Genomic DNA, 23,444 nt, shown 5'->3' on the forward strand with positions numbered 1-23,444 from the left:
TTCTGGAAAAGGTTCCTGAGGTGTTTCAATTGGAGTAAATACTATTCCATTTCTAAAGAGAGTTTCTCAATATCCTGCTACATTATTTGTATCTCTTTTTTCCTGCAATAAAATAAAGGTGCAGGTTTCGTACCGTGGTTTGAAGACACTTATTATTGAGCGATGAAGTGCTGCAGGTGCAATGTTCTGTACCGGTAACAACTTTTACCGTAACTTATTTCGTTTCCCACCTTTTTAATAATATTTTCTTAGAAATTGAATTTATTTGTCATACTTCACTGGAGATTAATATAGAATTGAAGTATAGTAAGAGCATTTATCTGCCCATCTAGTTGACCGCGCTTTCTCAGCTAGACAACGTTGTTCAATAACATAGATCGAGACGTGAACTCGGCACAAATATAACACTCGCATTTGCGCTTTCACGTTCTCGAGAACATGTGACCTTAATATGATTCAGTTTCGCACGACGAATTTTTTCTTGACACCATTAGCGAATAGAAACCTTAACAGGAATACATTCTTGATTATGTATTTCATGTTAGCATTTCAAATTGTGTTGTGATTTAATGAACAAAATAAAACTGACGGTTGTTAGGATAGTTGTATGAAGTGTATTTTATTATCTGTTTAGGGGAGCATTACAACATCACACGGGGGACAAAGCAGAGAGGAAAACATAACATTAAAGGAAAATTACGCATAATAAGAATGTGTTATTGAAAATTATGCATATCATTTAGCAAATATATAAAGTATTACCCTATGCCAGCAAGGCCAAAAGTTCAAAATGCGGCATATTCAATAAACACGCGCACACAAAAACAACACAATGCAGATGTACTGATAAAATGAAACGCTGACTACATTGAACGGAACGATGCGAAGCCAACTCTAACATTTTAAATACTCGAATGAACCATATAAAGTATCGCCCTCCTTAAGTTTGGGGGAACCAGATTTACATTAAGAAATGTCATCCGTGGATGAGAATTTTTCTTTTATATAGACAGCCTAGCGTGGCAGCCGACCTACAAACTTTTGCAGGAGATTTTTACTCAATATGCGGCATTGTGAAAAGTCCGTAGATCATCCTGCATTTCAAAATTGGATGGAACTTGAGTCTCCCTAAATCATTGACGACAGAATTACCGTAACTCCAGCAAGTGAACACGCTCAAAGGGCACGTACAGAAAATGTGACTGCCTAACCCAACATTACTAGACTATTCTAGTAACATTGGCATAACCGACGTTCGAGTTGCGCATCGCTCCCATTGGCCATACCGTTTTTAGGGTGCTTAAATGGTCGCCTCCTTGCCGGGTGAGGGAGAACGTGCAGGCACATCCTAGCGACAATGGCCACGCAGCATTCCGGTGGAGTCATTGTCCACAAAACCTGCCAAACGCGTGTCAGCAAGACGAGATACTACGATTGTTCCCGCCTCCGCAACTTGCTTGCAATCCCTGCGCCTCGCGTCGCCATGAAAGTGGCGCAGCTGTGCCTATATATGTCAATATCCCACATGCAAGTGCCAATACCCCGCAATGTCAATACCCCACAAGCAAGTGCATGCAAGCGCTGCTGCAACGAAACTACATGCACACGTATACACACATAAAAGCTTGTCCGGTATTCTATGGTATTCTTAAGTTGAATCAAATTGCTAAGGTAAGCGGTAGCGCCACAATAGGTACCTCCTCCTCTTCGTGTAACATATGTAACGCGACGACCGGAACGGTAAGGCTTATATACCTGATTCCCGCAGCATCGCCCGCCCTTCTCGCGTGATATTATTACGATAGCAATTATATAGACGCTCCAGGCGCACTTCTGCCGGTCGTCGTCGCCGTGATGTTCCGTGTAAAGTCCCAAGGCGATAGCATAGTCGCCGCGCTCCGTATGCTGTGTGTGCGAGTGAAAGCGTGCTAGGGTGAGCCGACGACGCGGCTCAATCTACTCCGGCTGCTGCGTATGGCTATTTTGAAAGCGATCTGCGATGGGAGCAGAGTGCGCTGAGTGCTGATAGCTTCGTGTGCGCTGTGCTTTCGCCGCTTAGTTCGCTTTGAAGCGAGAGGCCACACGAAGGTCAATTCGTTCGCGGCTGCTGCCGCGCTTTCTCACTCAAGCGTTTTGACAACGAGCTTCCGCGATCATCGAATGAGATGTGTTCATGTTTACTTGTGCGCGCGGGACACCATGCTTGTTAATTTAGTTGATAAGCGAATGGTTATAAGTGTACACGGCCGATAAAACTAGTATCCTTACTTCATATAGTTGTCTACTAATTTGCTATCGCAATCGACGCTTCGCCTTTCGGGCGAAACTGCGACTTTTTATTTTTGCACGCAAAGGCCAAGGCGTCCATAAGAGCACATAAGTAAACGACACAACTCCGAATGTAGGTGCCACTATAGCTATAGTAATCGCGCATGAAAAATCGTTTCGCTGCTTTTCACCTTAGGTGACTTATGCGAGGTTGGGTCCGCTGGAAGAGTCTCGTCGTGCGTGCATGACATTGCTGCTGACTGGCCTGGAGGAGGTGTCAATAGATGTTAGGCCTAAAATCGCGTCTTCGTGCCGTCGTCGAAGAGGTGGTCGGAATCCCCTTCGTGTGCGGCATGCTGAGGAAGACATCGAGATGTCATTGCTGTCATATAGTGACTCCGAAAGCTCCGTTTATTTCGACATGATTTAGTACACCTACGATTGTTGGGAATGGATTCGGGTTTTATATTAAGTACGCTTCCGGTGATGAAGTAAATATTTTGCGCCGAGGAGTTTAAATACGTTGTGCGTCGTATCTCGTACCTATACCGGCTATCAATTGTGTTTACAAGTGCACGGGGGAAGTACATTTTAACAGCGGAGCTGTTCTTAGTCGACGTCAATGACGGCGCCGTCACGCGGGAGCAGAGGTCACGTGATCCGCTCGCCGGGAGGAGAGGAGCCAACCAATCGGAGCGCGCGCCGGGGGTGTTGCAGCAGGTGTTTGCATGCGCCGCGCGCTCTTCGCATGATGGACGCCGCTCGTCCGCTTGGCTACAGTGTACTAGTACATTGTAGCTTGGCTATAGTGAACTATAGTCGGGTACAACTTAAGAAGACAGGAGAGGCCCCGCCCAGACGACCGAAGCGCGGCAGCCGATTGCCTCCGCGACTAAAGAAATAGTCCCGCTAACGCGACTCGGCTAGACTCGGCCCAGCTCGAAGCGCGGGCTGCATGCTCTCCGTCGGCGGTGTCACCGGCCGTGCGGCGCATGACGTCAGTCTAGAGTGTGCGCCCATTGGTGGAGGCTCGTGTGCATCCGCCTTTGAGGAGCAAATGCCGCTGCCTTCTAAAGTTGTACCCGACTATAGAATTCTAGCACACTGTAGCTTGGCTCCCGGTCTAGCAGTAAAGACCGCAAAACAGTTCATAGTTGATTCATTAACTTGGTTTGAATTGAAGTGCTATAGAAGCACTCCATTCATCCTCGTTGGGGACTCCAACGCGGATCTAGTTAAGGAATCTTGGCCTAACCGAAAAAAGAAAAAAAAAGCGCGAGAAAGAAACGTACGCGACAATCGCAGAAACAGAACGACCACAGCTCCGCTGTTTCGACAGATTTCACTTCGTGGAACTGGCTCCATCTTTTTTTTTTTTTTCACTCCATTTCACGGCGCAAAATTTTAACACTAATAAACGCTCTGGAGCGCTTAAATACCTAATTTGCTGTACAAGCTGTAACACGTTGGATTGTGCCTATACTCATACCGTGGGTACCGCTTATTTTCGCCCAACTGAAACTTTGTATAACATGTAATTTCCTCTGGACGCTGGGAAACATAGAGTATATGTATATCGGCCACATAATGCGTTCAAGCACTTGCTAAAGGGAGTTTCCGCAAAGGATGTATTTGATCCGCATACAGTTAACTTCGCACACGGATTAACCATATAGCCCCCCCCCCCCCCCCCCCCCCCGGTTTTTGTTACATATTTGATCTTGGTGGCGTCCGTAGGTCTGTCAAGGAGACGGTAAATTCTGCGTGTTCGTAAGACGCACTCATAACACTCGGATGCGCTCGCATGCGTAATTTACTGCAAAAGTGGCAATTAATCCATCCACATTGAACTTTGCCTAACCATCACCCATTGTATCTGGCTGTTATTTTCACCAAACATAAACAGAATGTTTCGTTTAGTTCCCCGAGGACACAGGGCGAGCCATCGTATAACGCTATTCTTTAATTGGAGTTCAGTAATTATTTGTAATGCTTCTACTTAAAAACGTTAGAACTGCGCTACATATCCAACTTCAGATGCTTCCCATGTCCACTGAATATAAACTTTGCGTAACGCAGAGTTGTTTCGGGTCATTAGGAAACGTAGCTTGGCCACGCGTAACACTTTCAAACAATTCATTTCGAAATGCTTTGCAAAAACTGCAGTTTATTCACACGTATTTAACTTCGTACACACATTTACCATACTCGCCCACCCTCTATTGCCAAGTTCGATCTTAGTGGCGCTTGTGGTTATTTAAGCGGGCTGCATGGTAAATTTTGCGCCACTCGTAAAATTTAGTCTGGAGCGCTTGAATACGCAATTTATTGCGAAGGCCTTAATTAACCCCGCACTTAAAATTTTGCCTACACAGAACCTATAATGTTACTCTTATTTTCGCTCAATACAAAGTTTGTGTAACGTAATTGGTTCCCTCGGGACACTGGGAAACAAATCGTAATAGGGCCAGATCGGTGCAGTTCATCTTCGTATAGAGGAATGTTTTACAAAGGCTGCATTTAGTCCATATGCATATAAGTTCTCACACATATTTTCCATAGCGTTCTCCTCATGTTCGCTAAATTTGACGTCTGTAGTTATGCCAAGGCAGAGGGCTAAATTTCGTGCCCTTTAATTTCGCCAAATATAAATAACGTGCCTTATTTAGTTCACCTAGGACACTGGAGTAACTCACTACGAACTTTGTATGACGCATGAAAATAGGGAAAAAAAATGAGGGTTCGGTAATTTTTTGCAATGCTTTTAATTAAGCAAGTGACGTGATCGAACGCTGCGCCACACTTACTCTTAAAATATCAAATTTATTTTCACCAAATGTTTGGTGTCTTATACAGTCGTTTTAGTATGGTGGCTCTGGTGCTATGGCGGTTCCTAGCCATCATAGTTTTGGGACTCCGAGAAACATAGAACCAGCTAGAACCCAGCTAGAACTATACAGGGTGTTTCAGCGAACACTTTCCTTTTTTTTTTTTTTTTATGGTTGCCTGTGGCAGATAGCACAATTCTAGTTCATGAGCTGGTCTACTCGAAGAGGCGGACGTTACTTGCAGAAAGAAATTGAATGCATAATCGACTAATTAACAAACATTCACTAATTAAGTTTTTAGCTAATTAACTTATGGCCCATATTGCAATTTACAAATTATAGCAGTGGAGTTCGCAAAGCGGATCCACTTGAAACGAATTCTCAGGATGACGCCACTTTCGAGATATTAATTCCCGAACTTTGCGGAGAACCTCGGCTCGAATTTGTAAATTGCAATATGGGCCATAACGTAATTAATTAAAAACTTAATTAGCGAATGTTTATTAATTAGTCGATTATGCATTTCACTTTTTTGTGCAAGTAACGTCCGCCTCTTCCAGTAGGCCAGCTCATGAACTATTGTGTTGTCTGCCACAAGCAACGTTTAAACATTTTGAAAGTGTTCGCTGAAACACCCTGTATATTGTGATGTGTCAAGTGCGCGAGTGCCGTGATCGGAGCGAGTCAGCCATGCGAAGATTACGGCGAGACGCTGCAGTGGTTGCACGAGCGCGCCGAAGCAATAATTCGAAGACGACGACAACAACGGTGGCACGCGGCGTGAAGTCACAAAACAGGAAGCGTTCAACCAATGAGTGGCCTACACGCGAGTGCGAAAAGATAATTAAGAGAAGAATCCGGGGAGTTCGTAGGGAGACGGCCAGCGTGGCAGACGTGGAGCAAGACGGAGAAGAAGGTGCCCAGGGCGCGGGAGTTGCGGCCAGTACAGGCTGCTCCAGGCTCCAACCTGGGCTCGACATCACGTACAACTTGTTCCTGCAGCCTACGGTTTGCAAATGTCGGAAGGGCGTCCGATCCAGGCGGCCCAGCGTCTCCAGCGCCGTGCCCGAGCTCGGGCTGGCGAACGCCGCAAGGGCGTCAAGCCGTGGTGGTCCGTCTCCACTATGCCTTTCTTCACAGCAGCGTCGATCATCACCGCCTGATGATAAGGAGCCTACCGACATGGGAGAAATGAAGCGCTTGCACCGAGAGCAGAGGTGAAGCCATTGGACTTGGTGCCCGGCGTCGAGACCTGTACCGTACCAAGGCTACCTACCCATGTTCCCAACGTCACAACGGAACGTCCTCCTGCGTAAATGGTTCCTTGGTGTTCGCTTGGGAGTGACCAGGATTTTTCTTCGACGGTTTCTAGTTTCGCCACCGCTACTCTACTCCGAACACCGTCTCCGTCGCCGCCTCTAGTCCATCCCGTAGCTCCAGTGGAGATCGCAAAACTGTAGGCCCTTTCTGAATTTGATCCTTTCCATATGTATAGCATGTTGGATTTTTGAGTATTTTGTAGAGTTTCGTTTTTCTCACTGTGCTGTATTTTCTTAAATGAATGATTTCTTGTGTGGTAATGAACTACTTCGTACCTTCAAATTTCAAGTTGGCCCACCCCGAAATTTAAGTTGGCCTACCCGAAATTTCAAGTTCACCCATCGCCAAATTTCAAGTTTGCTTCCCCATGCATTTTCTATGGAGCCCTATCTATTCGTACGAGTATTCTCTCTGATGAATTTTTATTGCTTTAAGTTGTTCCTAATCGTTTATAAAGTTTTTATAAAGTTCTTAGTCGTTTATAAAGTTACCAATCATCTACATTTACACTATTATAACGATGAAATGTTTTCGCTAATTACGTATTTTTATGCAGATCTTACTGTGACGAAATTGCCTCATGGCAAGTAAGATATTTATGTAAGATAAACAAATATATTTTTGTGTAATATTGATCGGGGAACCGAAAACGCACTCGAGTGCCGCGCGTAATCCGCGGTCGCCAATAATATGCTGTGCTGGGCCCGCCCTCTTTTGCCCCTGGCAATATGGTCACTTTTGTCTTCTCTTTCGTAGGCGGCCACCACCCTAGCCGCAGCGGCTTCCGCTCCAGCGCTTTTTTTCGTACGTGCATAAAAATTTGGAGGCGTTTGCGGGAATTTTTTAAAGTTATGCGGGGAAAAGTCATGAATATAGGCAATTTTTATGTCTAACCTATTTTCTTCCCTGAAGTACGGAACATCCCTCACTGACGCGAGCACTAGAGTGTACTCTAGCGAGCACTATTCGGTGCTTTCATCGACATCACCGACATGGCGCTGATCGCCGACGCTGTTCCTAACGCAGAATGTGTCAAATGTGTTACAAGATTTCTTTTTCTGTGAATGGAGTGCCCTTGTAATTCGTACTCGAACGTTTGATTCTTTTCTTTTTATCGGGTGCATTATTATTTACCCTCTATGTGGATTGAGCCGTGGAGTCCTCCAGCTAAAAGGCGAGTCGTGCACGGACCGTGCTCATCGCAGAGCTTTTCGACAAAGTACTGCTTGCCAACTGCATGTCTAACAGCGCGCTCGTTGTTGATCTTGAATAAAGTTGAGACGCGAGCGACGTGGCGACACAGTAGTTTCGGCGACCGACAGACGTCTTGCCTGTCGACCATCTGTTGTGCGATTTCCGTGCGTCTCTGTTCCGCGAATGAAGAAGCTGCTACGTTGACTGTCTCGGCGCGCGTACAATATTAAACATAACTTCTTGTGATGCTAAACGCCGGTACGCGCTTTGCTTCCGTTTCCCTTAGCTCTTGTGCAAGCATGCAGGACGTAATACCAACTCTTTTCAATTAAATCGGACACGGCGGGTTACCTTTCTTACTGGAAACGTCGCAGTATTTCGCTCACCTAAGGCAGAACAATTAAGTGAAGGCCACAACGAAGGGACTCCAGCGAAGGTAGTTAAAAACCGTTTCTCTTGGGTCACCAGCACAGGCGTTCTTAACCGAAGATGCGAGAGAATGTATGTGAAGTTGTCGCTGTAACAGCAGCAACTTTCATGTTACTGTAGCACCATTTTCTTGAGGGGTGAACTGTTCTTGTTTATTTATCCACACGAGGCTGCCTTGATCACGGTTTATAATAAAAATGGCAGATGCATTGCAGCACGAAGTGGCCTCTTGTAAATTCATAAAGTAATTAGCTAAAGACCAGTGGCGCAATTTATATTCTCAGTGGGTTAATCGTTCGAACTATGTGTTGTTAGTTTCCAGCTTTCATAAACCATTCATTTGTGTATCTTACGTGGATTGATGTGCGTGTGACGTTGTGACCTTATACATGTATAACCATGTTTGCTTGTGTTGTGAACAAGTTCGGTGAAGAGAGTAGTAAGTGTTTAGATGATGAAAAAGTGTAGCAGCTTGCTTCATTATTCGTAGAACTGGTCACTGACCAAAGTGACGCAAAGTTTGATGGTTTAGATCCCGAAACTGCTCAAGCTGTGTTTTTTTGACATTGGTCATTGACCTGTTGTACGAATAATGTATTTACCTGACCAGACAAGTGTTCCGTCAAATTCTCGATTACAGCTTGCTTCATGTGATTCTTGTTCATTATTCTTATATCTACCATGCTTTTCTAACATGGACGAAATTCAAGGTTCTTTTGTAATGAAACTTGGGTTAGTGTAATGTTCTATATGCACTGTGGCTGCTTTTGTTTGGTGTTTACATTGAATCTGTCGGTTTCTGTAAAGGTTTCTAGTACGTGAAAATGCAGGTAAACATCTAAGTTACACACCGCTAAGTGTTTGATGCAGCCGTAGCTCATCACGTTTATCATTGCACTGGCAGAAACAGCTACTTGAATACTGCTTGTGAAAATCCGTAATGATGTTAATATCATTACAGTGCATGAACAGTGGTGGGGAACTCTGGTTTTGCAGTGTGCAGGCCCATTCAGGACTTGTGATGTACTGGGCTCATAAATTCAAACGTGAACAATTCTTGGAACTACTCCAATGCATTGTTTCAATTCCAGGTTCACCAGCATATATAACAGTGGCCTAATTCAAACTCCAATATGTACACTTGCGACTACTCCATGCTTAGAAACCAGCTGCAGAGCAATTAGATGTTGCACTTCCATGTAATTACGTGCAATTTACATTCATTGCTATTTGTGTTTCAGTTTATGAACAGCGTACTTACTGCTTGCACTGGTTCATAGAGCCTTTTGTGTGTTATTTTGTCTTTTAAAATGTGTAATCGTGCAAAATTTTATTGACGATAGCAAGTTATACTTTGTGTTTGCACTGGTTCATTTTTCGTGTCGAGCCTATTGTGCGTCATATGTCTATGCCATCAGAAAAGAAAGAAAGGTGGAAAAAGGCACCAACGTTTACACCGAAATATCACAGGCAATAGCCTCCATTTTCCATGCACAAGCTAGATCGTCCCACCATATTGCATCACAGCTAACACAAAGGCTCCAAGGCATGTGGTATCTGCATCTTGCCCACGCAAATTCATGAAAGTGCACATAAAGCAGCAGTTGATAAGCAAGAGAATGTATGTACAACATCGTAATCATGTGCAAGAGATGTAGCTTGAAAGCTCTTTCAGCCACACTTGTGTGCGAACAGTCAGTTTTTTTTTTTTAGAGAACGAGTTTGTAGCACTTGGTATAAAGCAGTGCATGCATAAGAACATGAAGCATCACAGATGCCCAGCTATGTTACATGTTTAATGAAATCATTCTGTGGTTCTTTTGCTTAATGAAACGCAGCTGAACTCCAAGGCAATACTTTCATGGCTTTGGTGCGCTGATAATTGTAAAGCCTGGGATGCAACTAATATAGCTTGTAACGGTTATTTACACCTTTGCTGTTGTTGTGTACCATTGTAAAGCATTCATATATAACTTTCCACAATTGTTGTGTGACTGGTGCTCAACTTTCTGCTAATGTGTTCTTGTAAAAGTGAGATTGAAAATGTGTAAGCTTGGGAAGGGGGGACGTGAAGTGGCTTGGTAACTCCTCTTGTTTTTTTACTGTGTGTGATCAGACTTTTTCTTTAATTTCTTTCTTTTTTTGCAGCAAGGACTACAAAGAAGAGTCTATGAGGATTACCACTTTCTTTCCAAGCTGACCTCTGCACATCTTTGCGGCTTTTTGTGCCTTATTTAGTATTTGTGCCTTGTTCGCGGGTGGTTAGCAACTACTGCGCAGTCTGTTACTTATCACACAAGCTTGACCCTAAGGTGTTCAATGAGTGTGTAATCATATAGTGTGCACATACGTCATTCTCCGAGTGCCAGAGAGGTGAGAAGTGCTGAAAAGGAACACCTCAGTGTAAATTACAACCTGAGAACGCCGTGCAAAAGGAAGGTTGCATAGTAGGCGCAGAGAAACCAAAATTAACAGTGAAATGCCATCATGTCAGATGCAAACAGTGCATTAGATATACATGTTGTTTAACAAAATGTGTTCCACATAATGAAAGACGGCTTGTTTAATGGCACTCAGGGTAAAACAAAAACCACTGCGATGATGAAGGAACTGAGGAACGAGGTAGTCTTTTTGTCTGCACTCATTTTGTTTCTGCCACCACAAGTTCAACTGAACTCGCCCAACTTCCAGGCATCATTTCAAATTTTCTGTGCATTTTGATATCGTGTTCGAAGGATGCTGTCAGCTGGCTCACATATGCAATTAATCCCTTCCAGTTCCAGAAGGCAACTAGAGGTTAAAAGTTAGGTTTCATGGTGTTTAAATCGGTAACATTGCTTCGCTGCTTGTCCCAGTATGGTAGGAGGATTGTAAACAAGCTTTTTGATATGTGTTTGTGTGAATAAGGGACAATGTGAAAACAACAGGAGATGACCGGACAGCAAGAGCGCAGACAGGCAACACATGCACTCGCATTGTGCCATCCCCAAGTATTCACATGAACCAGTATGGCTATGATCTAGCTGCTTTGGCATGTTGGATGAGCAAGAAGTGCTTGGTTTATGTGTGACATGTGCTTTGTTATACATCTGTTTCATGTGCAAAATACCATGTTTTCGCTGTAGTAGAACTCATCTTCGCCATACTTTTGCAATGCGCCATTTTTTTTACTACTACACATGTGGCTGGTTCATTATCATACGTACTTGTATAATGTTTGTGCATAAACAAGCCAGTTCTTGAGCTTGCATTTGTGGTGACCTGATAGTGTGTGTATAGCTGTTCTGGTTTCTGTGCAAACGTTCAAACGAGTGGGTGTATGCCAGGTTACTTATATTGATAGAAACATACTTACGATCTGCTTCTCAGCATGCTATTTTCAGCGGTTATCTCATGTGCACTTATTAACACCCTCTTTTCTTCATCAGTGCTGATAGCAGTGTTGCAGAAAGAGAATATATTGTCATCCAAGCTGCAAAGGAAAGCCAATATGGGTTTTCTTTGCAGCTTCATGCTACTGTTGGGTGCAGTACAATTTTCCTTTTCATGAACCTTCTTTCACCTTGCAGGCTTCCGCAGAACTGATTTGTCATATTCAGTGATAGCACACTGCAGATATTGAAAATGTATATATTAAAACTGCACCTTAGCATAGGATATCTGCTAAATGCATATTTCTGCTCGACTTGTTGGACATGGACTCAAAAATTAATTACAAAGGCTAATTAAATTTTGATTATTAGCTAACTCTAATTTGTCTTACAAGCAGCATTCGCTTCTTCTAGTAATCCAGCTGGAGTGGCAGAATTGCCATATCTTTCATGGCAGCTCAACAGTCGCAGCACTGAAGTTTCATTTCATAATTTCAGTAGGAAACTATGCATTAAGCATTGAAGCTGAGTGTCTAGCAGAGGAACATGTGTTTATTTTACTCTGTTTTAACGAATGTTGAAGCTGACGAGCGGTGGGTTTCTTTAAAATGTGATGCCTTTCTGAGCAGAGCACTTTTGTCTGTCATTTCCAGTGATTACAGAAGCCTGGGCTGCTGACGAAAATCCATGGAGCACCAGGGCCGAGGTGTCTGATGACTCGTCATCGGGCGTTCGGAGTCCCCCAACGCCACCATGGTCAAGGGTGTCGGGACTCTGGCGATGCAACCGATGTATGTACACTGCCCCTGACATTTATCGGATCAAGCGACACCAGGTGACGCACACCGGTGAACGCCGCTACTACTGCCCCATCTGCCAGGCAGCGATTCACCGCAAAGCAGAGTGTCAAGATTCACATGCGTCGGCACACAGGCGAGCGGCCATATGCATGCACCATGTGTCCAGCACGCTTTACACGGCAACAACGTCTGGCAAGGCACTTAGAGACTTGCGGTAGTATGAGCTTTGAACAAGCTGTGTGACATGGACAAAGGTGGCCATGACGTAGCTTGTCATGTGGCGCATTAGTGAAAGAAGTGATTGTAGTCAGCAAGCAAGTTGGGACTTACAACGCCAACTGCAGTGAAATCTCACTTGAGCTCAGCTTGTTGAAAACGAATTGTAGATGTTTATTAGGCAGTTTTAGTTTAATCTTGGCGTAATAGCAGGGTTAAGAGAAATAGCATTACCATTCAGCAATCGAACTTTGCAGAAAGTGAGTTTTAGTATAGCGTGATAGCTATTGTTTACGTGCAGGAGGCTATTCCACTACGCTTTGATTTCGCATACATAGTGCGCCTAAGTGATTCTATCTATTCACCAAACTTTGTGTGTGCGTCCGAAAAGTGCGAGAGGCAGCGTAGCGAAAGCAGGGAGTGCGCTGTATTTGTACTTTCCAAGTCTGCCGATCCGTGGCGAAATCAGTGCAAGCAGTACAGGATGTCGACCATAGCCTCCAAGATCTTAGGATCTCAGAGACCATATGCTGTCGTGCCAATCTCCCAACTTCACCAATAGGTGGTGCCTGCCGCCTCTGAGGTTTTGTCGTTAGGCCTCGACATGTTCGAAATGAGAAGCAATCTTGAAAACACCACAAAGTTATTCATAATACAGTACTCTCTTGTCGAAGCGACCTGAGACTATGCGAAAGCCATTTACACATTAATTTGCTACATATGAAATGAAATCTACAAAAGCAACAACAAATTCAGTTCAGAGCGGGTGGCTGTGACTACCGCCATGTTTTACGTAAACTACATAAACCACCCAAAAATGGTAATGTTAAATCTGAGAAAGAGCTTGCGTTTGCAAAATGCTGGTGGTCGTTTAGCGTTCCACGCATGTGCATTTCGATCCCGCTATTCCGCTAAGCCCGCTATTACGCTAAACTAAACTGTCTATGAAGTATTTGCAGCTGAGCTATGAAGGTAGTGGTTATCTGGTCATGTAACGTGTTAGTGAAAAAAGATTTAGGTTGTCAGCAAGTCAAGAGGAGGCCAACTGCAACGAAGCGTCACTTGAGCTCAGCTTGTCATCAAAGTGACTGCGAAACAACTGTAAGGCTAGCACTCGCATGGCTTATTAATCGATAGTGTCTAGATTGCCATGTATCAGTTGACACATGCTCGTAATGAGAACATCACATGATTTCTTCGTCGATCAACACACTTTGGCGCAGCCATGTGTTTCAACTGAGCTCCTTGATGGTACTCCGCCGTCCCCCTCGCGGCTGCCAACCGAAACCTGACCTACCTCCCCATCTCGGACTGCAGAAAGCGGCAGTAGTTGTTGAGGGTGGCTGAGCAGGTATGCTGAAGGATCGGCATGCCGACAGCACGGACCCAGGAGACCAACAGACACCAGTCACATCCAGTGTGAGACCTGACTGCGCCTGCACGGGATCTTGCTTTATTACAACAAACCATGATAGACTGCCCTGACGCCATCTATGTTAAGCGCAGTACACTACAGTTGTCTGCTCACAGGAGCAGTCCCTAAAACACCTGGGCTCCTAACATAATACATCCTCGCATTATGCTGATTTCTGATGGAATCTTTGAGCCAGCAGTGTGGTGGCTTACTTTGTTAAGGCCAGTCAGCAGCTAGTGAGAGCTTGAGTAGCTCGAGTGGTGTAGTATTCCATTGTTTTACACATGCCTTGTGTCTTCTCATCCGTATTACTGCACTGTAGTAGCCACTCTTGTCTCTGTGCGATTGTTCTTCGTTCGGAAAATTGTGAACATTTCCTACGATACGATGAGTTATCGTATATGGTCCATCATACCAGGGTTCAAATTTCTGTTTTTGCCAAGGTCTCATGCCATACTTGATTGCCCACTTCAAACAGTGCTGGAAAGTTATACTTGGTTTTCATGCTACTCGACTGGTCTTTTACGTTGCTCAACACTTCTTGTTTGGCCATGTCGATGTCTTCTTGGGCTTCTTGGATGTTGACTTGCAGTTAGTTTAAACAACATTTCAAATTGTGATGTCTTGAGTCCAGCATGTTGACTTTGAATGTAGTTCTCGCCTGATATTCACTTTCGTGGTCGATGTCTCCATCTACATTCTTGCGCACAGGTGGGAGGATTTGAACGTTTTCTATGTCAACAAGTCCATCGGTCTGGGGGGTGTAAAATGCTGTGAGGATCTGTTCAATGTGACGATGCTCATTGTGGTCACTGCTTGCTCTTGACATGAGTGCTCTGTCATTATCACTGATTATAGCTCTCACAATTCCGAATTTCGTGATGATCCCTTCCTCGATGAACTGGATAACATGTGAAGCAGACTTGCGCAGCGGTACTGCCCGTGTTACAATGAATCTTGAAGCTTACTGCTGTGATGAAGTGCTTGTTCTTGTCCGCTGTGTTGATAGACTGTACTTGGTCGATGGCCAATCTATGGAAGGGCATTCAAGACGCTTCCCTCTGGTTGAGTATTCCTGGTTGCAGTCCACTTGCATGATTGTTTTGTTGACATGTGCGACATTTTCTGACATATTATGCAATGTCTTGGTCCATATTCTGTGAGTAATATTTTTACAGCTTGTATTTCGTTCGCATGGCATCTCCGTGGCCTACATTATCAGGGTGACTTTGCATCAAGGTGTTTTGAAGTGATTTGGGCAGCACAATGTAGTCGATTGGGTACACCAGCATGGCGTTGAAGATCTGGTAACTTCCTGGTTGACTACCTGGTAGTGACTGTTTGGTTATTTTCCGAAGTTGTAATTATTAGAACTCATTTCTTATCACTACGGATGAACATGTTTCTATGACATGTGTGCTGGATGTACAAGTGTCACTCTATCCCGGTATTAAATCATCGTTGGAAGTTAGCGCTGTGTGTGTGCCTTGTCTTTCCCTGCGTCCGTGTAACAGCTGCACCACACCGAAAAGCCTTCAAGATGACGTACCAACAATTACATCTCCACACTGGTAACCTTTCTCAGCTTCTCTTTGGCCTGCTGTTTCACTAGCAGTCTTGACTGTCTGTGATGATGACAACCACTTCTGTGTCCTTGTCCTGGGCGTTGCACAGGCAGAATCATTTGCTTCCAGCGTGTACACTGCATTGATTCTTGGTAGCACATCCGCCACGGTGTTTGTCTTGCGAGATGTATGGCGCACTGTGAAATGGTACGAGACTAGGTCAAAAGTCAGGCATCTGAATCCCCTCTTGGGGCTTATTCCTTCAACGTTATGTGCACTATGGCACAGTTGTCTGATAAACACTAAGCGGTCTAGTCCTTGCAGATAAGGATGAAAGTTTTGCATTATAGCCCAGTGAGCTGCCTCAAGTTCCGTAGAGAGTTTGTGGCTGTCGCTCTCGGTGACCTTCTTAACTTGCGTATTCCACTACTCGAGTGGTGTCACTTCGCACTTGAGTGAGTACTGCTCCAAGCACAGTGTGGGAAGCTTCGACGTGTACTTGAGTGGGTAGGCCTGGGTCGAACGATGCCAAGATTGGTCCCTTGATTAGTTGTTGCTTGAATGCACCTGTAGCGACAACGTCATCGACATTGTTGCTACCCGACAGCGTCCGGGCCAGGCCACGAACATGAGCGCTTGAGCTGGCGTGCCAACACGAGCACATCAAATAAAAAAAGAAGTGATTTATTCCCGGTACTGAACGAACGTCTTGTTGCATCTGTCTCGTTTGAGCGCCACAGCTGCTGACTGCGGGAATGTCGATCGAGGCTCAGCTTGTGTCCAGTATTAATGCGCAGCCGAAGAGTGAGGTGGAGCCATGCCTGGCACCGAGAACAAGAAGTAATTTATATTCACAGATGTCTCATCGCGTCTCCATCTTGCTTGAGCTCCACATATCCATGGCCTCTTGGCATTCTGGTGTCCACCAAGCTATTGCTTCTTTCTTCGTAAGAAGTGTCAGTGGTCATGTGATTCTTGCACAGCCTTCGATATATTTTCACTAATGTGACTCAAGCTCAAGGGATGATCTCAGCTCACTTTGATCTGCGGCACAATGCAGTTCGATATCACTGCGATGCGCCATGGATCGATCATCTCTCCTTGTGATATCAAGAATCCAGAAAATGGTATCCGTTGTTTTACAATCAACCAGAACTGTTGTTCAATCAACTGGAACTTTTGTGCAGCCATGCGCTCTGGCTGAGCTCATCAATGATTCTCTCCGCCATCCTGCAACCGCCGACAAAAACCTGAGCTGCTTCTCATCCTTGACTGCAGATGGCAGTAGTTTGTCTGCTCACTAACACGGTCCCTAACACATGTAGCAGACAAAGGGCACCCCTGCTGGAGATATGTGCAGCTACACAATAAAGGATGTGTGATGTGAATTCCAGTATTGCATGCGGCACATTGGGCGGTGTCCCAGCGATATTTTTTGACCTCAAACCCTGGGTTCTCGGTCACTTCAAGTGAGCTGTAACAGCCGCATCTTTTTACAGCTTTGGTACAGAAAGCGAGAATTTGTTCAAGTTGTTTCTGATGCATCGATTTGCATTTTGCGAACAGAATTCTGCACCAAGCTTTCTCTGTAGCTACAGTACCGCTACAACTATGTGTTACGCAGAGCGAAATTTCGCTGCAGTTGGCCTTTAATTGACGTTTTAGCTGCGTCCTGTATGGGTCCTGAAACATAGTTTTATAATAGTGACCATGATTACTTCTCTCCAGTTTGTTCGACACATGTGAAAGTTTAGTACGCTAGAAATGAGTCTTGAAACAGTCATTCATTAGCTGTTTTTCTTGATGAGCTTCAGCGCTATCCTGGAAGGTGAGCACAGTGCTAACTGCAGGTTAGGTTGTTCAAGAAAAAATAAGAAACCAAGATGACAAGAGCGGCAGCAACTTCCAAGACATTTCCAGAATTATGCTGCTGCTGGGTTGAGCGAGATCTGTAATCTGAGCATGCAGATAGTGAGTGTTGCATTTTAATCCAGTAGATGTGCTGCTTGGAAAGAGAACAGAGCTTTGCGGCATAAAATTGAAAGAAGCAATGTCTTCGAACTGCTCCAGAATGTAACTGTGCCACTGTCTGCTCTATATGTTGGATTGCAGAGTTGCAGCTCCTGGTATCGCAGTGATTCAGATGAAACCTGCTACATTGATAAAGTTTTACTTGGTGTGACCAGTGAAAAGGGTGTACAACTTGCTGAAATTGCTGAAGTGGATTATCTTCAAATGCTCAGCTTCATATCTCGGTGCTAACTTATAGTCTCGAATAGCCTCTGATACTGTTTTCTCTCATCCACATAATTAGTCTGTTGGAGCCATTTGACGTGCAGGTAGGTAGCTGTGCATCACAAGTACTGGCTGACTGTGAAAACATTCCTATGGTGATGAATGTGCGATGAGTGAAGTTAGTCAAAGTTGTGCTGTGTTTGCATGTTCTGCTGTTGTTTGTTAATACTGCCTATTGTTAATTGAAATTGACTGAGCTGCTATTTTGTGGATTATGTCCTCTTATAAGCCCTATGTTGATTGCCCTTTGTCATATTCGCCGTGTATGTAATGAATTGCTTGGCCGGTTGCACAGGGTAAATCAATGTGAGATCTCATAGTATACTTGTTCAGAGAAAAGAATTTAACCTAGGGCTTGAACTGTGTGCTTTTTTTTACAATGACGTTTTTCTTCATAAATATAAAACCACTTGGCCCCCAAGGCTTCTTGAACGGCTGTTTGCATGTGGCAGCTTTCAGAGTTTTACTCGAGTTTTCAAGTGTTTCACTTCCAATTATTTTGTCTGACCCCTTGTTGTTCACTGTTGTCAACTCAAAAGGCACAGGTCCTCAGATGTATTAACATTCACCGACCGATAATTCAGACTCAGCGGGAACCACCGAAAAGTCAGAATTATTGAGAGTCCAAAATATTGGATGTGCCAGAAAATAAGTGACTATTTCACGAGTAGCCAAAAGGGCTCATTACCACAGTCCTGCACACTAATACACTTGCCTGCAACGTGGTCAATCCATAGTTCGACCATTATCATGCTGTCGCTACAGATAGATGGAAGTACGGTCAGCGCATACACCAAATCTCCGTCCCCTGATAACATGACAAACGTTGATTGCGCTGCGATAGTCGAATGATCGCAGGTTTCTTTGCAATGGTCATTGTCTGGCACTTCCCTCACTTAACTGTCACCCTCGTCGGTGCAGACATCGAAGGTAGAGTCTGCACCACTTGAAGCTGCTTGATGACGCTGAGCGACAAAAATTCACAATGGCAATCAAGGATGTCGCCCAAGACAGTGCTGCTATTTAAAACGTAAACAAGCGAACACTAGACACTTGGAACTCGTGGGACTACTGAATCGACTAGGCTTCGGTAGATTTGATGACAAAAAAGCACATAAGACCATGCTGGCGGCATATCAAAAATATTGCTCTTTCTGCTTGACTCGATGGACACATGGTCGTGCAGGCGGAGTTTGAATTACTGAATGGCACACATAAAGGTGTCTGAATTTTTCGGTTGTTCTTGTTCCTGTGGACAGTGGCAGCGCTGCGAAGTTGTCCAAATAATTCATGTCCAAATTATTGGTCGGTGACTTTATTGGGGTGTAGTGTAATGATGCAGCTTTAATAAGACATTTGTGAACCTCATTTTGCGGGGAAAGGACTTCTACACAAAATGTGCACTGTTCCTGCACAGCTGTGTTGTCTGTCAGCTGTAGTTATCTCTCTTTATTAACTGTTTTGTGTTAGCTTAGATTAACAGCCTCACTGTTAGAGATGCGAGGTTCATAAAAAGCAATGCTGGCATACACGAGACTGTAGGATAAAGCTGCAAAGTAAACTAGTAGGACTTCTATTGCATGAAGAAAAATTTATCCTGGTGCAGGTATTCAACCTGGGCCCACAACCAAACTCTGTTGCAGATGTGAGATTTGCCTTTTGTGAACTTTGCGGTCTAGACTGAATTCTTCTAGTCAATCAATAGACAGCTTTAGCTTGACGCTTACCGCTCGCTCCGCTCACCGTTCCGCTTAATGTTCGATCCTAACAGTGCACAGAAATGCTTAGCGAGAAAGCTTAGTGCACATGTGTACAGCACTCATGCCAGCCGCAAAAGGCAGAACGCTGTACTCGCTCCTCTACAAAGCTGGCCGAGTGGATCGCGAAGATGCATCCACCTGGCTTCTTTGTCATTTCGGAGCCATACTGACTTCACATTTCTTGCGTCTCAGTGAGGTGCGTTTATAAAGAAATGTGAAGTCAGTGCAGCAGTTGAGCACATTACGTGGATGCGAAGCAGAACGTATGTGACGCTCAGCTAAAACTGTTGAATAAAGGCAACATGTGTGGAGTCAAGTCTGTATCTGTGTACAGACGTGAGTAGATGGTGATGAACACTGCTTATCCATTAAACTGTTTAGTTGCCCAGCCTAAATGTGAATACACGGAAGCACAACAATATTTGGGTTTGACAGGAAAATAAACTTGCAGGCCTGTTTTTCCTTTGATGGAGGTGAGGGTGCGTATGTCATTCTGGTGTTAATGGAACATTTTATTTAACCTAGAGATAGTGTTTCCGTGAAGGCGAAAAGATAATCTCATTCGGAGGTTGCTGAATGAGTTTGTAAACCTTGTATAGTACCTTTGCAGCAAAATTTAAATGCACAATAACAAAAAAAAAAAGATAATCCCCTCTTACAAAAAAGAAAAAACACGGGTGGGGAGAGGGTGGGGTTCCCTAGGACCCCGACGTTACTCTCAAATTTTTTGTTTTTTGTTGCGGATTACATGTGCAAAAATATGATATTCAATCATGAAAGGGAAAATTTTCAGCCTTCTGAAAATCCGTATTGGGTTCCTGTGTAGCTTTGTGGTACAGTCGAGTGGGTGACAGTTTTTCCCTTTCATGAATCTTTCACCACTTAGCAGGCTTCCGCAAAACTGGTTTGTAATATTCAGTCGTATTTAATACAGATTTATTATAAATCTATTTTCATGATTCCTGCCTGCTGTAGCAAATGGACAAGATGATGAGCAACAGTGTCTTGCTCTTTGCAGTCCTGACTGAGTTGTCACGTTGCAGTATGTCTATCTGTACGCACCCTTAGACGCACGTTTGTTACATTCTCGCTGTATACATACCGCGTGTTCTGTGTCATTCATTGTGGAAGGTTGTGTAACAGTGTTTAATCCTGCACAAAAAAAAAAATTATCATTCTTTGTCGCAGTGTGTTGCTGGAATAAAATGTTCTGCAGCTCCTCACATGAATCGAAACATTTCTTTACTAATTGAAACTCGTTTGAAATCCTGACAGGCACATTGTTTGTGCCACCATTTATGCAGATGCATTAATATATGCCACTAAATTATTTTACCTAGCACATGCGTCATTGCTCTCATTTGTCTGGAAGTGCTTTTGTTGTTTGTTTGTGTCCTTCATCTCTTTTTTGCGTATTTTGTTAAATGTTCCCCAGTTATGCTGGTTATAGATCGATTACTGGTGAGAGTTTTGGACTAAAATAAATAAATCTAACATCTAGTAGCCTGTACTTGTTTCCAAAACACTTGCTTGACTTGACGCCTTGGTTCGTTCATCGAACTAAATTCTCAAAGCTTGAGAACTGCAAGTTTCGAGTTTTTATCAAGTGTTAAGTCGAAACCATTATTATTATTATTATTATTATTATTATTATTATTATTATTATTATTATTATTATTATTATTATTATTATTATTTATCCCTTTTTTCCAGAGATTTTTACTTTTTTGCCATTTACTGTCATCTTCTTTTATTTCACAACTGATTTCACACAGCATATATTTCATAATTTTTCTATGGTTTCCTGCCACATTGTTGATTTATTGTGTTGGCCACTTGAGAAAGTTCTAGAAAAGTAATTATAGCAAAGTGATATTGTTTCCATCTGCAGTGCTGTGGAGAAATTAGCATGCTCACTGTGTGTTGTGTAACTTCCTTGGCCACTTCTGTGCTGTGTTGTGCATTGTTTGCTTTTTTTAAATTTAGATTTTAGCTCTGTTTTGAGAATACAGTTTTGAGTATGCTAGTCATTCAATAGACTATGCTATTCATTTAGCCACATTTTGCAATTTCTGAAATGCTTTCAACTAATAGTTTCAAATCAGCTTGAACTGCCATATGTTTTTGAGGTTGTTGTACTATTTTAGTGAAATTCGTCACATTGAGGTGGAAAAAAAATTATACTGAAGTGAATGGTACTAGCAGACTTTTACTCTATGCTTTAAGCTTTCAGTGTTATGTAAGGAATTTAAGAACCACAAAACTTGAAAGTACTCAAAAACTGTGTTAAGGACATGTTTAGAAAGTCTGTCGTGATACTAATACATTTAAACCAAAGAATATTGGCATTGTAAAATTACGCTGTGATTAGGACAGATGTGTCACTGTGTGAGTTTCGCCTTAGTTTAATTTATAAAATTTTCGTTTAACTTTGAGCCAATATTTTAATGTCAGATTTTTCTGGCCTGAATGCTGTTATCACTGCTCTATCAAGTGTGGTTTATTGAATTTCTGTATCAATTATTGCTGCATGAAAAGGAGTGTTCTGATTTGGTGTAAGGAGTGTTCTGATTTGATATTCAACTCTTCCAATTCTCAATGGCCTCTCATGGAGTGTTTCGGTTGTTTTGCAAGTTACTGTTCTTTATTTATTTAGAAGTACCAAATTTCAATTTAGGTTGGCTTAGTGGTTAGTCCATGAAAGTATATGAATGTCCTTTGGGGGCGGTGTAGAAAATGTGTAGTTAAGGTAAGTATATTTCCTATAACTTGCGTGCTGACATAATTAAAGGGAAGTGTGCTGTATACTATTTCAACCTGCTTCATGAGTAGTAAAGTGTAAGGGACAGTATTTATTACATTCTACAAGACAGTTTACTAAAATGTGCTTGTTTCTGTATTTGCAAACCTATGGCATTTGAAATTTCAGACTAATACATAGAATATAGCCCTGTTCAACTCGGTCTCAGAGTCAGATAGTCGTCATTCGCAAATTTGAGTATATTTAGAATAATGTTGGAATACGGTCACATCATCGAGTTGCGTGATCAAACAAACAAGAATGCAATTGCTTTCATGCTGGCGATAACGGCCGCAAAACATACCGAAATAAAACAAGTACTTCATTATTTGAACACTATTTGGAAAGTGTTTGATTTGTTTCTTAGCACTATTCAATTCTGTATCAAAATGTACTATCGACCAAAAAAGTTTATGGACCATGGGATCTCAGAAAACGCTAAATATCCGAGCAGCCTTTAAAAGTAGCCAGTGAAACCGTACATCACAATGTTGTTCGCATATACCAGTAGAGGCTGGAAATAGGAATATTAGGCTGTGTTTTGAGGTTGTGGAGATACTCAGCTTTTTGTCAGATCCCTTGGTCCGTAGACTTTCTTGGTCAATAGTACTTTTAGCACACCTTTCTAGTTGCAGCTGTATTTTACTACAAACCTTTGCTTGATGTAAGTTCTCTGACTGTATATGTCCAAAACTCCAGTAGCATGGTGAAAACATGCCAGCAGTTCTCACTGGTTATAATCGGTAAATTAGTTCTTCAATTTGCCTTTTTTATTTGGCAGAAGTCTCATGCAAAAATGTGTCTGAACATAGAATTACGGCATGGGAAGTCAGAGATAGTATTCGGCCTTTTCGTAGGATAAATAAATGGCACACATTGTTGTCATGTGTAGAACAAATTACATCAAAAGGCAAATTTGTCGAAAATAATGCAAGTGATTGAACTGGAGTGTTAGAACACGTCTCCTTAATTTCTTCACCACCCTTCACCATTTTATCCAAGCAAGACGACCGCAACCGATTTGCGAAAGAAAAAGACCCGTCTGTGCAGTAACTTTTTGGTAAATTCGTGTGGTATTGTTTTTTACCATAATGCAGGGGGCCACAGGCTCTCGTGATAAAAGGCAGACAAAGTTACAGTGGAACTCAATAATTCCTTCTTTCCTTTGTTCCAGGATAAGTAAA

The sequence above is a fragment of the Dermacentor silvarum genome, chromosome 10 (assembly GCF_013339745.2).
Source record: "Dermacentor silvarum isolate Dsil-2018 chromosome 10, BIME_Dsil_1.4, whole genome shotgun sequence".
NCBI lineage: Eukaryota > Metazoa > Arthropoda > Arachnida > Ixodida > Ixodidae > Dermacentor > Dermacentor silvarum.